Genomic DNA, 19,896 nt, shown 5'->3' on the forward strand with positions numbered 1-19,896 from the left:
GAAAGGGTGTTTGACTGGCATACTTCTTATACAAACATTCCTGTGTTCTTGTATGAGTATTATTTTCGTTAAGTTTTCTGGTAATTTAGTCCTTGGATGTGACAACTACATAAATCACAGGCTCCTTTCAAGTGAATCTAGAAATTCCTTCTCCTGTGGGGCATGAAAAGATGTAGAATAACTTATGTAACCAATTCTCTATCGCTGGATATGATTTCACTTCAGCTTTTCTTCTCACCATTGTAAACAGTGCTGTGTAAATGCTCTGATAAGTACATCTTTTTGAACTGAATTTTTCTAAATGAAACGATTCCAAAATGTGGAGTTCAGCCTGTGTGTACACACGTTTTTCAGAGTTTACATATCCATTGACATGTCATCCTCCAAAAGATCACTCACAGTTTGTTCTCTCAAAGATGGACACTAGCTAGAATATCTTTTAAAAATATGTGCCAATATGATGAGCAAAAGTACTTTTTCATTGTTTTAATTTGCACTTGATGACCAGTGAGGTATTGAGCATTTTTCACTCATTAGCCATCTGACTTTTAAAAAGTGAATGATCTCTTTTGTCCTTTGCACACATTTAAGTGAGGCAGCTTCTTGTTGCTTTGTGACAGCTCTATGTATATTATGAACATTAACCCCTTGTCTTCATCAACATGTATCAGAGAGCTTTTCCTTGTCATTTTTTGCCTTTCATTTTGTTCAGTAGGTTCATTTTTTTTGTGGCCCAAAATAATCTTAAGATTGTAAATGTCTTCTTTTTGGGTTTTATTCCTGATATTATTCTTAGAAATACTTTCTTATAATGGTATAAATTTCTTCTGTAGGTTTTTTTAATCTCTAAGATGGAGATGATGATGGTACTTGTTATAGTGAAGAGAAGTTGAATTAATATGAGCAAAGAATTATATTCGCTGTTATTAGTACTTTCTAATATTCACATCACATTCTGTAATTTTTCTTGCGTTCATTATGACTGGAATAGAATTTGTTTTTTCCAGGGGATTCTCTGATTGTTCCAAGACAATTATTGAATTCCTACTTTGCTTTTTAACTTGAAATCCCACCTGTAAAGAATACTTATGTACACTAGAGTCTCTTTTTGAGCTCATGGTTTATTTTTATCAATCTTACTTTCTTACACTAGCACTATATCTTACATATAGTAAACATTTATTTAATATCTGACAGTGCGATTTTTTGATTCTCTTTTCGATCCCAAATTTTCTTGGTTAGTATTATGACTTTATTATTCCTGAAGAATTCTAATATAATTTTTCAAGTTAAAAAAAAAAAGAAGTGCTGTCGTGGGATTTTTTAGTACTTTTGAATTATCTTTAGGAGAACGTACATTTTTACAAAACTGCTTTCCTCCATACAAAATGTTGATGTCTCTACTTTCACACCTCTTACTTTACCCCACAGTACAGTCGTGTACTTCCTCCATGTACAACATGGGCATTGTTTTTGAGTTTATTCCAGATTATTGTTGATGTTTTTGTTAATTATTTAAGTCAGAATTTTTTGCTATTGTATATTTTAACTGTTAAAACTGACACCTAGGAAGGCAGATTCGGTTTGTAAATACTCACTTTGTAACTTCTCATTTAAATTGTAAGTATTAAGTACTTGTTACAGAATCCTTTCTTTTCTGTTTTTAAAAATTTGTTTCCAAGATTCTCAAAATGGTCATAGCAAAGTAGTATAGGTGGGGACAGAGATGGAGAGAGGTAGTGTGGCTCATGTACAAACTGTGAGCACTTTCATGGCTGTGTTTATGCTGGAAAAGCTGCTGAAGAGTCCAGGATAAAACAGGGGTGGCTTTGTATGCAGTTGAAAGCCAGCTTTCTTGCCTGGTGAAGCCTGGTGGGCGTGACAGGTAGATGATCAAGGTCGAATGGAGGTTATTGGCTGCACAGAGCGCTGTGTCTGAGAACTGGAGAATATCGCCATGGGAAATGCTTGGTGCCAGGAACAAAGCAGAGGAGCTGGGGACCCTGTGTGTTAAGGAATTTCCAGCCCTCGGAGTGGGAAGATCAGACTCTGCATTCAGATCTGAGTTTGAATTCATCCTCTTTAGTTTACTTGTCCTCTGACTTTTGTCAAGCTATATACCCTCTTTCACTTCCTGTTTTCTTATCTCTCAAAATAGGAGAATTACAGCCTGCTGCTAGATTGTTTGATCAGGTTAAATAATTAGTGTCTATAAGATGCCACGTACAGTCACAAGCTCAGTGAGAAATGGGCTGTCACCTGTTCTTCTGCAACTCAGTGCTTGACAAGACATGGGGGAAAGCCAGTCCCTAATTTGTGTGTGATGCAAGTAGGAACAAAATTAATGTCTTGCCTTTCCCTAGCAGTATACTTACAGCTTTGCTTCATTTACTTCTTTCCTCCTTTCCTTCCCCTTTCCCGTCCTCCACCAAAAGATCCTGAGACTCTCTCAGAATAGTAGATTCAAATTACTTTAAAGGTTGGCTCATCCTCATGAAATGATAGTAACATAAAAAAAATCTGTGCACATCCCAGAATACATTGTATTTGATTTACACACACACGTGTGCACACATACACACACACAATCAAGCTACCTTCCACTTGCAGAGGGATAAGGACCACTTTTTCTGAGTTTTCACTCACTGAGCTTGAGAACAATGTCTCTTACACAGACTTTCACCAGGCTTCGTGCATGGTGTTTTTAATTGAATTTCGGCTTTGTGGCCATAGATATAGTCTCCTAATAGAAGAGAGAAAGTGGAGACATAGACATTCCGCTGAGATATTGGTGTCATCATATTTTAGTTGGAAAGGACTTAAGACAGCATAGAGTCGTAATATTATATGGGTGAGAATCCATGATGTTGTAACTTGGACAAGAACATGGACCTTCTGCCGTCTTGTCCACAAAGGTGAAGAGGCAACTGGGCAGGGGATGGTAGGGATCCTTCTTGCTTGAGTTCCATGTTCTTGCTAGTTTTCATTGCTCAGTTGCCTTTAGTTTATGTCCATGAGGCCTCTCATGGGAAGGTCACTCTGTCCTGATAGATTGAGTTTCTTATCAGCAAAAAGCTCTGGACCCACTCATATTTCCCAGAGTTTTCTGCTGACCTGCTGACACTTTATATAATTGAGACCTAAGAAACTACTGAATATAAAATCCTTATTGTTATTGTTTGCCGTCGAGTTCCATAGGAAGGGGTGCTGTCTCAGGCTGTCTAAAGCCAGATCTGAACAAAGATAGGGTGACAGGCTGTGCTGCTGGTCCTCCACAGTTGAAGGGGATTTCCAACTTAGCTTTATATTCAAGGCAGATGAGTTCAAATCTTGCCTTTACCAGTTATTATCTTTGTGAATTTGGGGAGAAACTGTACTTTTTTGTGTCCAAATTTGTTTATCTGTAAGTAAGTTCAGTATTTATTTTAAGGTTTCTGTTTTAGAATTGAATGAGCTAATACTCTCATTTATACCTAAAATAGTGATCTCATGGTTCTATGCTGGTGCCTTGGTAGTTGATTACTAAGGGACTCCGCAGTGAGATTGGGGGTGGGGGACCCTGGATAATAGAGCTTATATTCCAGGATATGCTTGTAAAAGACTGGATGTGCAGTGGATTTTTAGTAAATATCTACTCCTTTCCTAATCTGCATTGATTGTGTATATATCTTTATACTAATATATGAACAATTTTTATTGCAATTTAAATATCTTTGTACTATTTACAATATCTAGTTATAAAAATACGTGAAATAAAAAGATTTGAATTTATTTTCTTTTCAATAAGCAAAACAAAATAAAATAGAAAAGAAAAAAGTTTTGAAGGAGTAGAAATAATTTTATTTCTGTGGAATCAATTCCTTGTAATAGGTTTTTTGTTAATGTTGTTAAAAAGCTTATAAAATTGATAGGTTGTGAAATACTGGAAATGAGGAAACAGTGGAGACATACTACCTCTAAGGCAGTCAATTTGTTACCAAGTCCAAACTCGTTCTGCTTGCTGCATGACAGGCCAATTAATCGGGAGATGAGATGTTGGAGTAAGGAAAAGAGACTTTATTTGTAAAGCTGGCAGACCCAGAAAATGGCATATTGTTATCCAGTAGAACTCTCTTCCCCAGGGCAGAATTCAGTCTCCTTTTATAATAAAAAGTGGCGGGGATGTGGCTGGTTGTTGCAAACTTCTTGCTGTATGAATTGTTTGTCCTTGAAATCCTTTGTTCCTGCAGCTGTCCATGTGGGTCAAATTATGGTGCCCCTGTAAAACCTCCAAAAAAAAGAAAGGTTATTCACTATTTTACAACTTGCCATCTATACATAAGTGTAGAAGAGCAAATATCCTTAAAGATCAGAGCCCGGAGAATAGACCCTCCTGGATATTTCAGGCTAAAGGCAACTTTCTTTTACAAAAGGTGCAGAGATAACAAGTCTGAGCCTAGAAAACAAGGTACAGGATTAAAGCCAAATGAACACATCTAACATGGAGTGAAATTTGTTCTTTCTATTACAATTTCTTTTTCTCCCTCATAAATAATTTTAGTAAGAAACATGAGCAATTTTTTTATTTTTGCTTCTAAATAAAGGACTACAACTACAATTTAGTGAGCAGGGATGCTGTGCGTGCCTTGGTGTCACAGCAAACTCTTGTTGGTGGTGGTCGACCCTGCAACATGCCTGATGCCCCATGAGTGTTGGTGAGGGTCCCCCTAACCAGGGGCTCTATTCAGGAACCACCATATGCGCGTTGACCTCTGGCACCTCTTTTTCAGCTGCAGGAAATTTTTTCAGATTCTATGATAGAAAAATCACTCCAGCTAGGGATAATCAGGGAATAAAGGAAGAGGAAAAGGGCTTGAAGTAGAGTAGAAGAGAAAGACAGAAGCTCAGGGAGCCTGAAGGCTTGGCAGCGCTGCCTCGGGAGAGAGAGGAGCAGAGGTGTGGATGGGACCGGCTACGGAACCAGCTTCTGCAGCTTTCCCTGCACCCAAGCCACACAGCTTTTAATAGGGCCCAGGACTCTCTCCTGGCTGGATGTCACCCTGGGCAGAACCTTGAGAATCGAAGGTAAGGGGTGGGCAGCACTCACCTAGGGGGTCACTGAGGACTTTGGTCAAGTCCACATTGACTTTTCCAGTCATGTGCCTTCACCTGTTCTTTATCTCAGGATCTGAGAAGCAGGAGCAAGGAACTCAGGGAGAGATCCAGGAAGATATCTGACTGTGTTAAGAGACGACAGTCACAGTGACACTGGGAGCGAAGACACTTGCAGCAAAGTAAAATAACTTCACAACTATTGCATCAGAGCTGCATGTGTGAGAGAGCCTAAGCCTGTCTCAGAGTGCAGCGGACAAGCGGAATGGAATGGTAAAATTAACACTGACAATTGAAATTTTGTTAAATAGCCTTTTACTTTTAATTTTATCACTTCAATGTATGCAGGTGTATTTCTATGAGCATTTATAGGTTCACACAACCCCACCAGCCCCTCTTGCCCCCATGGGGGATGGGATTTCTCAACCACAGTGCCCCTCCTGCTTGCTTGGGCCACGCTGCGGGTCCTCACCTGGGGCCAGACTGCTACAGTACACTGAGTCCCCGAGGCACGGCCTGGGATACATGACAGGAACAACTGTGCTCTTGGCTGAGGGCCTCCATTTCCCCCTGCTGTGTAAGAATGCCAGTGACTCAGTTAGAAGCATGCATCCAAGCCGTCCTTCCGTGTCATCACCATCTAGAAGTGGTGCCTGAATCTTCTGAATTTCTGCAGAATGTGGTTTACAATCACCTTGAACAAGTGAGTGTGTGTCCTCTTTCAAGTGGAGGAGTTACTGCCGTTTTCCTGGAACTTACTCACCACTAGTCCATCTGATTTTTCTGTGCTAGGATTCAGTATGGCCTGCTAATAACTCTGCAGTCAGATCTAGAAACCCTGATGAAGAGGATTATTTATTTTCTTTCTTTATATGATAGTATTTTACTTTCAAATTTCTGAGTTTTCAGTTCTTGGAGGAATTCTTTCTGGGGTTGGAGAAACAACTTTGCTCTTACCATCTTTGTGACCTGTTGCTATATGCGTCTCACCTGTCTTCTGTCACTTGTGAGGCGGTTCCATTTGTGACCCTGTCCTGGTTGTTCATGTAATAAAACATAAAATCTGTAAAAGTACAGTCCCTTTTACTCCAAAGACATTCCACAAATACTCCTTTAATCTGGGTATGGTTTTAAGAAGACACAATAATTAGAATATATACTTGCAGGTTGCCAGTGCAAAATCCCCAAATTAATAGTCAAGCTCAACATCTAAAATCTTTCTAATCTACCATGGATTTGTATGGATAAGTGAAGTAGTTTGCTAAGAACTCAATCCTCCCAAGCTGATGCTCTGCCAGATGGTGGAGCCGAGGGACGAGGGTGTGTCCTGCCCTTCCTGAGCTGACAGTTTCATGGCAAAGACCTTCACCAGGTGAAGAAATTGAAGTTTCTTCTAAGAACAGTGGGTCTGAAATGAGTCCAAAAGCGTGGGAGAGACACAATCACATTTGTCTCAAGTAGGGGAGAGTGGCTGTGGGGCCACTTGGGAGACTCATGAGTCCAGGTGGGCAGTGTTGTTGGCTTCCACTTGAGCGGTGGGACGGTCAGTGGGTAAAAGCGAACAGATTGAAGGCATGTTTAGATGGTAAAGAGGAAAGGATCAATGATTTCTGTGAAGGTAGGATGGAGTAAGGCCCAGGTTTCTGGGTGGATTAATGAGTTAAATAATGGCCCTGCTGTGTTCTGAGGAGGGAAAGCAGCAGAGGGAGTTCTGGGGGAAAACTGATGAGTTCAGCTGTGGGTAAAGTGAAAGGCTGTTAGATGTGTGGTCTGGGAGCTCTGGTGAGAGCCAGTAGTGAGTAGGGGGCGGGGAGAGAGACTTTCAAATCATTTTGTCTTGTGAAAATACATACAAGAATGAGTAATGACACAACCCCTGTATATTCTGGATTTAAAACCCAGTAACATTTTGCTATATTGACTGCAGGGGTTCTTAATTTTTTAATAGAAATAAAATAAATAGAAACAAAATAGTGGAGTTAATGAATATCTTAGAGTTGATGTGTGTCCTTGTATGTATTTTCATACCTCATCTGTTTATAAACATAATCTACAAAAAGTTAACTTGCTTAGCATTAGAGTTAAACAGAGGGACGTGACACACTCTGTTGGTGGTTCAAGGTGATTTCTTGGGCAAATTATGTAGCCTTTCTGTGCCTTAGTTGCATCTTCTGTGACTGCCCCCATGCCCCTCATCACAGCTGATTTCCTAGACTAGATGTTGGGAGGGAGGCTGCTGAAGGGAGTAAGAGGTGGCAACTGCTAGGGTCACTGAAGAGAGAGACAAAAACAGATTAAAGCCAAGAAACTGAGTGCTAATACCCTCAAAGGAGAAAGAATCCCTTAGTTTTTTGAGCCACTTAGCCTAAGAGAAAGAAAATCATGTGGATCCAAAGCTCTTGAGCATATGAGTATTGTGGGTGGGAGGGTTTCATCAGAAAAGGGTTGAGAAAAGGCCTTTTGGTTTCCCTTTACGTTTCCAGTAAGGATGAGGTGCAGAAGAAAAACCGCCCGTTTCACAGTTGAAGGTGCTGTTTTGTGCGAAACTGACCGAAGGTTGGAAACCATTCATCAGTGGTGCTGGCAAAAGAAGAGACTGCTGGATTGGGTGGGGCACTTGCTGTGACTTCCAGGTGACCTGCTGGCTGGGGGCTGTGAGGCGGGCAGTAGGTTTGCAGTGTGACTTGGGTATAATCCCTGGCAGTGAGGCTGCTGATCTGACTAGCAGAGCTGGGCAGACACCGTCCTAACGGGGCTGCTAGGGATGAGGCCTGGGATACCTGCCATGCTGAGGGCGAGAGGAGAGCTCCCCTGAGGTTGTGTCCCTGTGAAGATTAGAAACGTCCTCCTGCAGGGGAGGAAGAGCCTCTGAGCAGCGGGCCGGATGCACAGGCAAGACCAGCCTGAGCACAGAGATTTCAGGAAGCCGGAATTCATACAGGCCCAAACAGCCTTGTTCCTGAGAAACTGGAGGGAAAAGATGCTGCAAATGCAGGCTAAGTTCAGACACTATTGTGTGTCATGAGTGATAGGAAAAGACTGTTCAGGCAGCCACGAGAGAACCCTGTGGTTGTCCCAGTTGGGCTTCACACAGGAGGGAGGAGCAGAGTTATATACTTTGCCACTTATTAGCTGTGTGACTTTGAGCAATATCACCCCACTTCTCTCTATATATATCTACATCTGTAAAGAGACACAGTGACAAGCTCGTGTCATCAGAATGCTTTGTTTAGCTCTGATCCCCTTTGTCCAGTCCTGTCAGTGCTGCCCTGCAAGGTTCTGCAGCGGCTGCTCTTGCCCTGTGATGGGAGGGCATAAAAGGGCATTGTAGCACCCGAGGGCAGAAAGGGGTTGCTTTAAAAGCAGACATGTAGCCTCCTGCAGCTGCAGACCTGCAGGCAGTTTGGTTCATGGTCGTGGAGAGGACTTTGGAGGCCTTAGCGTCGTCTTAAGACTTGTTTTCCCTTGGGACCTGATTTGCCTTTGCAGATTAATGTTGAAGATTTGGGCTTCTGGCAAAGCTGTTTTCAGAGATGGGTATATACGTAAAATATCATATAAAATAAAATGATTTATTTAACGTGAGCGACTTTGCAGCTGTTGGGAAGAGCTGTGTTGGCCTGGTCTCCACGGAGGACACCAAGGGTCAGCAGAGCATGCGGGAGGGAAGGCAGCCTGCAGTGCTTCTGCGGGGGGTTCTCCCCAGCATGGTGCTCTGCTGAGTTGACTCTTCTCTGAGTTTGGTTGCCAGAGGAGCAGACAGCAAAGTAATGAGTTCTGGAGGGATTGTATAATGACAGGAAGAAATAGGAACCTGGAGATTTTCTGGACTAAAACACGCTTTTGGTTCCTGATTCAGTGTGTTCCATTACAGAATTGATGAGTTGTGTCTATTCTGGGACTTCATTGAAATAAACGTTCAGCCTAAATGTTAAGGGATTTGGTTTATTTGGCTGGAGGACTCGAGCCGGGATGACAGCCTCTCAGATCACTCTGAGGGACTGCTCCCAAGAGGTAGGGGAGGAGCTAGGATAAATAGAATCTTTACAACAAAGATCAGGTAATTGGAACAATAAAATATTGCTTGTTATCTAAAGAAAACCAGATATCTCAAGTTCAAGTATTTAGTGGTTTTCTATGTATGGTGGGAAGCAAACATTTGGGTCATTGAATTCATTCCTTTGGCAAGCCCCTGGCTATCTAGGGCCAGTATCCTGTCCTTTCTTACTCTGAGTCTGCTCAGAGGGCACCACTGTGAGTGGCTGAGAGGCCGGGCTGTAGGCATGTACTCGCTGGGGGTTGGCAGCAGCCGCTGATGACTCGGATTCAGCATTCTTTGTTTACTGTCATGGTTGCAGTATTTTCATGCACATTGTAGTATTTTCATTCACAGTGTTCCCCCTTGGTCCTAAATTCGACCAATATTTTGAGAGACATTTCATGACCAATTTTGTCCCACGTTGCTAGGATGGCTCATTCCTAGTTCAGGTGAAGAATCTTCTGAGTTGCCATTCAAGGTGTTAGTTTTTTTTATCAGGCCCTGTTGATACTAAAAGTTCTCTGGATCACCTGTCTTACTACTCTATTATGATCCAGGAAGTGTTTAACCTTCTTTGCTCATTCCCATACCTAGAATCACACTATTATATTTATTTTATTCAGGGTTATAAATTTTATCTGTTTCTTCAAGATGTTTAGCCATCATCAATCATGTGGGCCTAGTTACACATTGGGAAATGTAATAGACAACAATTTTATAAAATAGACAGGATATAAGTAATACAGCTAGTAACGTTAATAAAGTCACGAGTAAGAATTTAATAGTCGAGAAGTTGTATTTTTGGGTTAAAATTTTGCTTGTGTTTCTGAGTTTGATCCTATGAGAAAGTTCATATTTATGGTCAGGGTCAGAGCAGGTATTAATTGGCCAGTTGAAATCTCCCACCTTGTAAGATCAACAGTGGCCTAAACAGAACTATAATTTCTTTTTAGAATAATGTTTCTGAGGGCTACCTAGTTAGAGCCTTGTATTAGGGAAACCCACCAAGGTAACACAGAAGTACTAGACATAGGTAATTTATCATAAACTTAACAATTGGAGTAGTTCATAATCAAAGGTTGGAGAAATTATCAAAGTAATTGGTATACAGTCCTGGTCCGGTGTCTTGGGTCAGCAGTCTAGCTCAGATGTCGTCTTCTTCTCATCCTGGTATGGAAGCTTTTTCTCGATTTGGGCATTGTTTTAAGGTGAGCAGCGCTCTATAGGCCAGTGCACTGCAGGGGCTGTTTCAGATAGGAAATGAATCCGAGACTCCGTTTCCTTCAGCTTTGGTGTGTATGGTCTAGTTAAGAGTATCTGAAAAAGGGTCTTTCCATTCAGGTTGGAGACAGTTCTTTAAGTCATGCCTGTTGCAGTATGCATAATCCCCTGGCTGCAGGTCATGGGCATTGGAATTTTACCCAAGGATAGATTACTGAGCTTCAGAATCAAACCTAGAGTATTCTTTTCATAATTCAATTAAACTGTACAGCAGTGTGACATAACAGCAAGGAATGATCTGGGAAGTGTCTTAGTAAATATGGACCTCAATTAACAAAACTAGAATTTAATATCGACTAAAATATAATTTTTTTCTCTCTAAAGTTACCCTCAGTTTTCTCAAATATAGCCAAATCAAGATTAATTTCTTTACAAATTAAATCTGATTATTTGATCATATAGGCTTTTTAAATTGACTGTGTTGGAAGTTTTAATACGGAGTCTCAGGGTAGAATGTTAATAAGGTTTTCTAAGGCCAAGAAAGCCACGTCAAGGCTTTTCATGGATTTTTGCCTTACAGATTTAGGTAAATTCTTTTCTCTTTAAAATCCTTAAAATACCTTTATACTCCTATATCTCTTAGGAGATGATCTCCCTAATTTGTCTGATAGAGCCACTGGGGACCTAAGTATTTTTAGTCTTTTGAGGGATCAGATAGAGAGAAAAGATAACTGTTCCAAGTCTGTATACATAGTTATAATTTATCAAATTGCTGTGAACCATAACTAGCTTAAGGAGAAGAGATTCTTTATGTCTGGGAAACAGGTTAAAAGGCAGTAGTATTTCAAACAATATCAAAAATTATAACCATATTCAGCTGGTTAATCAGTCCCATGTAACTAATTCTTTTAATGAGAGTTTTCATTAGAACTTTAAAATTTCTTACCCAGTTTAGTTCAGTGCTGTAGTTTGAAATTTATTAGAAATCAGTAAATCTCCTTGAAGAGAAAGCATTTTGCAAAACCATCAGAAGAAAACAATTAACTGTCTATAAATGACAAAAGATTTAAAAGCATGGTTAAACACCGTTACACTATAATCAATAAAGAAACCTGTTCACTATACCCATAATTATCACTGGTAACATTTCAGATAAACCAGAATTTTAGGGAGTCCATATAATTTCTACAATACCTATATTAATAATATTTCTCATTCAATATAACCTTAGAAGTTTTATGATTCATTTGACAATTCCATGTTATTTAAAATGCCAAATGAAACTTTATAGTTAAAAATCTCTCTTTGGGATGTTTCAGGGGCCTTCTGTAGCATCCCAAACTTAACTGGAGATTAAAAGAATTTTAATTAATTAAATTAATTTTTATTTAATTAATTAGAATTTTATATTTGGGGAGCTTTTTGAAAGATTTCAGAACACTTGATCAGATAAACATATAGATCACTGTAATGTAGTACTAATTCATTAACAAGAAAATATGTCAAATGTAAAGGCAGAACAGATCAGCTAAGTGGTATAAGAAGTTTTACAATCTGTTACTGAAGGTGGATTAATATTTTAAGAAAAATTTTTCCTCTTAACAGAGAGAAAACCAAATCTAATCTTGTTCCAGCTAACTTCTAAGATTCATTTACGTTGCCCAATTTGATTCTAAACTTAGCCAATTCTGACCACGTACAAAACTTTCCTCAGGGTTCCTTTTCCACAAGCCTTCCACAGCTTTCTATACTTATATTAGTGTGTCCTTTATTTTGTCTTCCATTCAGAGGTAACCAGCTTCAGGAGAAAGTCACTATTTTTCATTAACAAAGTATTATTCCATTCTTACATCTTCCTTTACGCATTTATATTACTTTCCTAGGATACTGAGATCATTCCCTTACTAATAGAGACTATTTCTGTGTGACACCAACCATTTATTAATATTTCTAAACACCTTTAGTTTCACTGTAAGAGGAAGTTAAATGTTAAGTAATTCATATTTCAATCATTTTATCTGAAAATGGCATAGATATTTAATAAAATCTTGTCATTTAACTTAATTTAGCACAACTCTAGAATTTAAAGATATCAAACATTTAGAGATTATTTTAAGCATACATTTTAAAAATATATTTTAAATATTTACCCAAAGCTCTCATCTCATTTGCATTTAATTTACTTAAAATTTTACCACAGCACATTACTGTTATTTTTTTTGACAAATCTGCAACAGATATAACAGGATCTTATTTGACTTTCATTAAACCTAGGTACAGTAAAGGTATTATAGTTAAGATGGATGATTTTAAAGATGTCTATATTTATTAGAACATACTTAAACTAAACAATATCAAATATTACCTTAATATTGAATATTTTCCAATTCACATGACACTGAAAGTCAATTTGTTAAGTTTTTATTTTAAAAATACTTAATTTTTAAGCTCTTATATTTTTACATCAATTAAGCAGAGCTCTTTGACTTCGAAATTTTTTTTTTTTTAGCAGTAGAAATATCTCACTTCTATAATCTGTATGCAGGCTTATAAACAGACAAAAGCTAGAGATCTCATAGCTTCACTTTAAAACTTACTTATATTTATAATAATAGTTGGAGTAAGCTGAATTTGCTTGCTCAAATCACTAAGGCTTACTATTTATGAAACAGATAATTAAGATTTCCTCACAAAGTCTGAAGGACCCGTCAGAGTTCTGAGTTCTAAAATGCCAAAAATTTCATGGCCTCAAGTTTTATTTCGTTGAGCTAATTAGGCTTAGTCCTAGCTCACTGTTTGTTGTATTTATATTTCTGATCTGCAAGACAAAGACACTCTCTTCCAGGTCCCCAGATAACTGCTCTGTCACCCAGACCCAATTTTATCTCCTTAATTGGCATTTTTGTATCAGTGAGAAGAGCTGTAAACAAAGAATTCCATGTTTTAAAACTAAGGTTTTCTTTATTTTGTCTTCCAAAGCTTGCATAAGACATTATTAAGGTCTCTTTTCCTTGAGTTATAAGTTAAACCCAGGGTAAACCTATATTTTTTTTTAGCTACTCAAATTACTTTTTAGATTTACGTTATATTGGACGTCTCAAGTAACTATATTGGTTTCCTTTAATTTGTTCAATTAATATTTTCAGAGGGATAGACATGTGCCCAGCCTTATAATACCAAGAAGGGGAAGCGTTTTTCCACTGAAACATATCTATCCCACAACATAAGCAAAAGGTTTATATAAAGACCATCTAAATATACCAATTTCACAAACTTTTATCTCAATTTTATTAAATCTTATACCTTTAATTTTTATATCTATTAAGTTTAATCAATAATTCTTATTTCTAGAAGGAGTGACAGAAACCTTTTTTTTTGTGGGTGTACATTGTATATAATTTTATAGAAGTCTCTAGGATGCCCAAGTTTCAGCCAAAGAGCTTAGGCCCTTCTCGATTTTTAATTTCATTAATTGGTCTGTTGTCCCAATCCTTGATCAAGTATTTCAGTCTACATATAAATATATTTTAAACTGTGGTAAATAAAACGGACTTGTTTGAACTTTAATGTTGGGGGGGAGTAGGTGAACTCTTTGGCCCTTTTTTTTTAACTTTACGTAGTGTAGTATCAAAACCCTGTATGTAAATCCAAAAATGTCCATTTTATTGATCTCATTCAAAATAACCATATAAAAATATTTATCCTTTTGGGATAAGCCACTTATCTGTTTTTTTGACATTTTTACAATCCTTTTTCCAGTTATTCAACCTAATTAACATTAATTATACTAAGTTTTTATTAGCATCTCTAGAAACATTTATCAGAAAGGAAAAACAAAAATGTAGCTTTTCAAACCAGTTATATTTTTATATCTGAGTTCTTAGGTTAACCATTAGATATATTTTTCTGCATTTAAACTTTATTTTAATAGGTACCAATAAAACAGCCGTTTATAATGAGATCTCTTTAAACTTTCACCAATTAAAAAGTTTTTCCAAATTAAAAAATCCATCATATGGCCATCAATTTATATATATATAAATATATATATATATATATATATATATATATATATATATATATATAGTGATTTTAAACCAATAAGATGAAGAGGCCCTTCCACATGAGAGTCGGGGTGTTGCCTAAATAAAATTCAAAGGTTTACTCTCCAAAAGCTTAAAGCCTTCGTGGTCCAGGCTGATGCAACAAAGTTTAAGATGGCAAAATATCTGAAAATTGGTACAATCAAAGAATTGCTTAGAATCCCAATTTATTTGTGTGGCCACCGTATGTACACAATACTTGAAACTTTTGTATGGCAGAGTCCAAAGTTTCCTTTAAAAACTAAACTAAACATATATATACTTACATGCACACACTTAAAGCATCCAGAGAAAGATAAAACGTTTACATTTCAAGGACACAGGAAGAGAAATCCAAGTTCCCACTAAAGGGGATTTTGTTTTTATAAGTTCAGAATGCCAAAAAATGTTTTTATCAGGCCTGGTTATTTCCAGAGTGAGTTTTTTTTTTTTTCTTATTCCCGATTAATGTTGTAAGTTTTGTATGTACATAAATCTGGCTGGGGTTTTACTTGGAGACTGGCAATCTGTCATTTCTTTTTCTTTTCTTTTCTGTTCTGTATTTTTTTTTTTTTGAAAGTTCTATTCCCCATTGTAAGGTCGGGTTCTCAGAATAAATTTGCTAGTAAGATTTCCCACAGGGACAACTCTGTGGCATGAAGTCTTTGTGTCTACCACACCCGGAAGATTCCCTGTCACCCGAGAATGCTGTTACCAGCCAGGAGGATGGTCCAAAATTTGGAGTTGAAAGTTTCCTCATAAGAGTTTTACTTTTATCCTGAAAAATTCAATGGAGGTAACCAAATTGAGGAAAACATTAGACCAGCCTCTTACCTAACCACTCAGTCCTAAACCCAGTGTCTTTCAACTTGGACCCACTCGGGATGTCTCCACTGGGTGGGTAATTCACCTCAGTTTCTTTCAACTGGAGGGCCACGTACCTGGATACACCGCCAGATAAAACTTAGGATCATCAACCAATATGTGAGATCTGAGAACCAGGAGAGACTCAGCCAAATTCATCTGGACCCCCCGAGGAGGCGGATGAGCACAAAGGGCCACTGCTGGTACCAAGGCTCTGGTTACTTGGAGAGATCAGGTGGAGAGAAATCTGCTGTGGTGCTTCATGGTGTCCAAAACTGTTGACTGAAATAAACGTGCAGCCTAAAAGTTAAGAGTTATGTTTTATTTGGCGGGAGGACTCGAGCCAGGATGACCGTCTCTCAGAACTCTCTGAGGGACTGCTCCCAAGAGGTTGAGGCAGAGCTAGGATATATAGGAGCACTACAACAAAGACCAGGTTGTTGGAACAATAAAAGATTACTTGTTATCTAAAGAAAGCCAGGTATCTTAAGTTCAAGTGTTTAGTGATTTTGTATGAATGGGAGGAAGCAAATATTAGGACTCACTGAATTCATTTTTTAGACAAGCACCTAGCTATCTCGGGCCAGTAGCCCGTCCTTTCTTATTCTGAGTCTGCTCAGAGGGCACCATTGTGAGTTGCTGCAGTGGCTGGGCTGCAGGCCTGTCCTCGCCGGGGAGTGGCAGAAGCCTTTAATGACTTGGTATCAGTATTCTTTGTTTACGGACATGGTTGCAGTATTCTCATTCACATTGTAGTATTTTCGTTCACAGACCGAATATGGATAATCTGCAAACTTGGAAAGCAACCGAGATGGAATTACTGCAGATACCTTCTGCTTTAATAAGCCGTGTGCAAACATAAACATGGAGGAAGCATACACTTGGATTTGGAGGTGTAGGAAAGGGATCCTGCACATTGCAGGAGAACGCAATGCAGAATTCCTTAAGTCCAACTTTCTTTACTGTAGTGGTTTCTGAGAACAGTTTATGGTAATTAAACAACATTGACAAACGGTGGCACACATTGCTTTTAAGAGATGGCCGGCTGCAAACTTTTATATTGGACAGGTGGAATTCATAGGCAAGTGGTCAGGTGGATGGGAGAGAGATGGAGCCAAGGCCTGGGCCCAGATTCTGGTTTAAATTGCCATTTCTTCACCATAGGGCCTTGGAATAGAATGCATACTCTCAACCTGTTGGTGAATCTGTGAAATGGGCATGATAATATTCATTTCTTCCTGGGATTGTTGTAAGATCTAAAGAGTATTATAGCACACATGAAGCATTTAACACCCTGGCACTTAGCAGTGTTCACTGTGTGGGGCCGCCCCGCTTAGCGTGCATCAGAGCCGTAAAGGCAGCATTTGTCTGTTGAGGATGCACTTGTAGCCCCTTGGCTAGGTTGTGAATTTGTTGATTTCCTTTAATACTTGTAACTCTGTGTGACATGGGCAGTTATTTTCATGGACAGATGAGGAATCTCAGGGTAAAGAAGACTGTGTAATTTGCCCAAGGTCAGACCATAATTTTGGGTGCAGGGGCCTCAGTTCAGCATGGGCCCCTGGGCCTTCTGCTCTCTCCGTTCAGCACCAGAGCCAGATATGGAGTTGGCTGTTTCCCTGCCCAGAATATCCGGCAGGACCCAAGACACACCTGGCCCTGTGCTGCTTGAGCAAAAACTCCGGAGGAGAGGGAGTTACAAAAGGGATAAACATAAAAACATACGACAGCAAACTGTGATCAGCTCTGAGAAGGAAAGGAACACGTCTCGCCGTACAGAGCTGGGAGCTTTCCCGTCTGGGCTGCTCTGGGGGTGTTCATCTCAGCTAAACAAGTTCTGCTGTTGCAGCAAGGCAGGAAGGCAGGGCGCGTGTGGGCAGGTAGACAGGGCCTCATTGATCGTACTCATTCCCCATTAAGCGGCAGCTTTCACGGGCACTTACCTAGTAAACATTGGCCATAATCTTCACGCAATTTGCTTGGTAGTTTTATTGACCCCAGCTTTGAGATGAGGTCATTGAAGCTGGGGAGTTTGCTGCATGCCCATGATTACCTTGCAAATACCCCCACTGGTCTTTCAACCCAGACTGGTGTGGCTGTCATGCCCCATCCCTGTGAATGGCATCGTGTAGCTTCTCCCAAGTGGCCCAAATGACTGACATTGATATGCTTAATTCATAGGAAATGGTATGTGGCAATAAGAGAAAAAGGTATTAAGAAATTGTTTGGAAAACAAGAAAAAAACCTATTCTTCCCCTGCTGGGGGAGCGTAACCTGTATCACCCACCCTAATCACTGCCTGTCACCTCCTCCCTGAGGATTCTGTGTTCAGAAGCCACTCTGAGCCTTGGGAGAACATTTTTCCTCATGACACTTTTGACTAGGACCCGCGACATCTCTGTCCCTGGTTAACACTCTCTTCAAAGCCGTTTAAATTTTTTGCAGGTTCCTCCACTCTGATGTAAGAATAGCCTGTATAACTTCTTGATGCAGCTCCTTAATGAAGATCTTGTGATGGAAACCTAGCCAAAACTGGGATGTATGCACATAGTGACTGCAACTTCAGCACATTGTGAGTTCATAATCAGAGGGGTGGGTGACTCAGGAAAGGCTTTTTTAAGATAATAAAGGGAAAGAGAAAGGACGCTTGCTGTCTGAGAAAGAAACATCTCGGTCACAGCCAGCTAGACACCTGTGTTCATGATGGGGTGTGGCGAGTGCAGAGTTCTCACAAAGAAAGAAGTGATGTGATGGGAGGGAGGACAGTTGGGTAATTTATTGGGGAGGAAAAAAGTGGGCTGAACATTTCCTGGTTGAACAAGAGGATTGTGATATGACGTGCTTGTATTTTGGAGAGAAGGGTTTTGTGGGGACAGGCCTAGGAGTACGCTGTATGGCTGGGGAGTCAGCACAACAGAGAAACACAGAGAACCGGGCAGACCCCAAGGCCCAAGCTGGGGGAGAGGCTGCCCGCAAATTGGAACCCTGGAAGCTGGTTCTGTCCCTTAGCTGGGGCCTCAGACCTCACTTCACAGCCCAGTCCTGTTGATACAAGAATAAAAAACGTTGGGCATGAGAAGGGCTGTGTCCCAGGCTTTCGTTGAGCCCCTGGGATGTGCCCCACCAGATTTTGTTCTTTGACTTCATGCAGTAAAGAATTCAAGAGCAAGCCAGTGTTGAGTAAAGGTATATATATTCAGACAGATACATTGAAATGCAAGAGAAACGTCACGAGGTGTGGGGGTTTCATGCACAGATTAGAAGTAGGTACACACCCCACAGACAGAAGGTCTGTCTTCTCCAAAGAGGGACAGAGAGTGGTGACCGCGAGGTGGCGCTGTGTTGCTTGTTTTCTTGGGCTTGGTGGTTTCATATGCTAATAAGTAGAAGGACCAGCCTTAGGGCAAGGGGCTAGGATTCCCAGGGAGTTGGCCATTTCCCACCCTTTGACCTTTTGTGGCTATCATTGGGACTGCCATGGTGCCTGGGGCATGTTATTCACCAGGTTACTATTACAATGGATGTTTACTGAATCTCAAGATCTGCTAGAAGTTAAATCTCTTCATCCTGAGCCTCAAGGCCTATTGGGGGTTGAATCCTTCACCATTTTGATGTCAATTGCTGCGGCCTTCCTTGAATGGCTGTGCTCTTCCCCCTTCCATCCTGTATCACTGTGATGACACAAAGACAGCAAAGGCCGGGCCCTAACCGTGCTCCTGCATTTAACGGCAGGAGGTGTGGTGTGGGCTTATGATGACTCTGAGTGGTGAGAAGGATGTTTCAGATTTTCCCACGTGAGACATGGGGATTTACCAGCAGCCTCCCCAGATTTATCTCACGGGCATTATCGCTTGTGTTGTTATGGAAACAAAAGGCCAGCCAAGAAATAAGAATCACACAGAGGTTTGGAGTACTGAGATTTATTACGCTGGCGGGCTCAGAGGGGTTTCTTTTCCAAAGCTCTGAGCACCTCCAAGACGTGCACATGATGTTTTATACGGTTAATTACAAGTATGGGGCTATTAGCCAATAAGGCTCAAACAACAAAAAGCAAGGAATCAGTACACTGAAGCTTATCAATTTGGAACAGATCACGTTACTGACAACTGTTGACCTTGGATTTTCGGGTTAGCTTATTAGCCCAGTAAACTGACACTAAACTTCAGATTTACCAGGTAGCCCAGCAAAACTTAGATCAGGAAACCGACACTTATCACACTTTGATTTGTGACTTAGCTTGTTAGCCCAGCTGTGGTTTTCCTTCAGTGTCACTTATCTTTTGAATTTTTCTTTTTTTCTTTTTTTTAATATTTAATCCAAATTTAATATCAGGGTTCTTTGGGAAAGAAATTTCTCTTTTTCTTTTCTTTGGTGATCTTTTAGGGGGGCAGTTAATTAGATGTATGAACCTGTTAGTGGAAGCCCTGGGACTTCAACCCAGGACCCCGTGCACGCTAAGCACACGCTCTACCACCCGCCCCATCATCTTTTCTTTTTGGTTTCGCTGCCAAGAATCCTACAGCTGAATTTCTAGTCAGCCTTAACACTTGCCCTGACTTCATGGAATCCATTTTTATGAGTTTACTTCCCCCTGGTTTC

General features: G+C 40.0%; 1 protein-coding gene across 1 annotated transcript in view; it reads left to right on the top strand.

Moving 5' to 3' along the window:
• LOC140690713 (trafficking protein particle complex subunit 9-like) overlaps positions 1 to 19,896 on the top strand; it is a 92,768-nt gene that overhangs the window by 25,649 nt on the left and 47,223 nt on the right. The window lies entirely within an intron of this gene.

This window comes from Vicugna pacos, chromosome 31 (assembly GCF_048564905.1).
Source record: "Vicugna pacos chromosome 31, VicPac4, whole genome shotgun sequence".
In the NCBI taxonomy this organism is placed as follows: Eukaryota; Metazoa; Chordata; class Mammalia; order Artiodactyla; family Camelidae; genus Vicugna; species Vicugna pacos.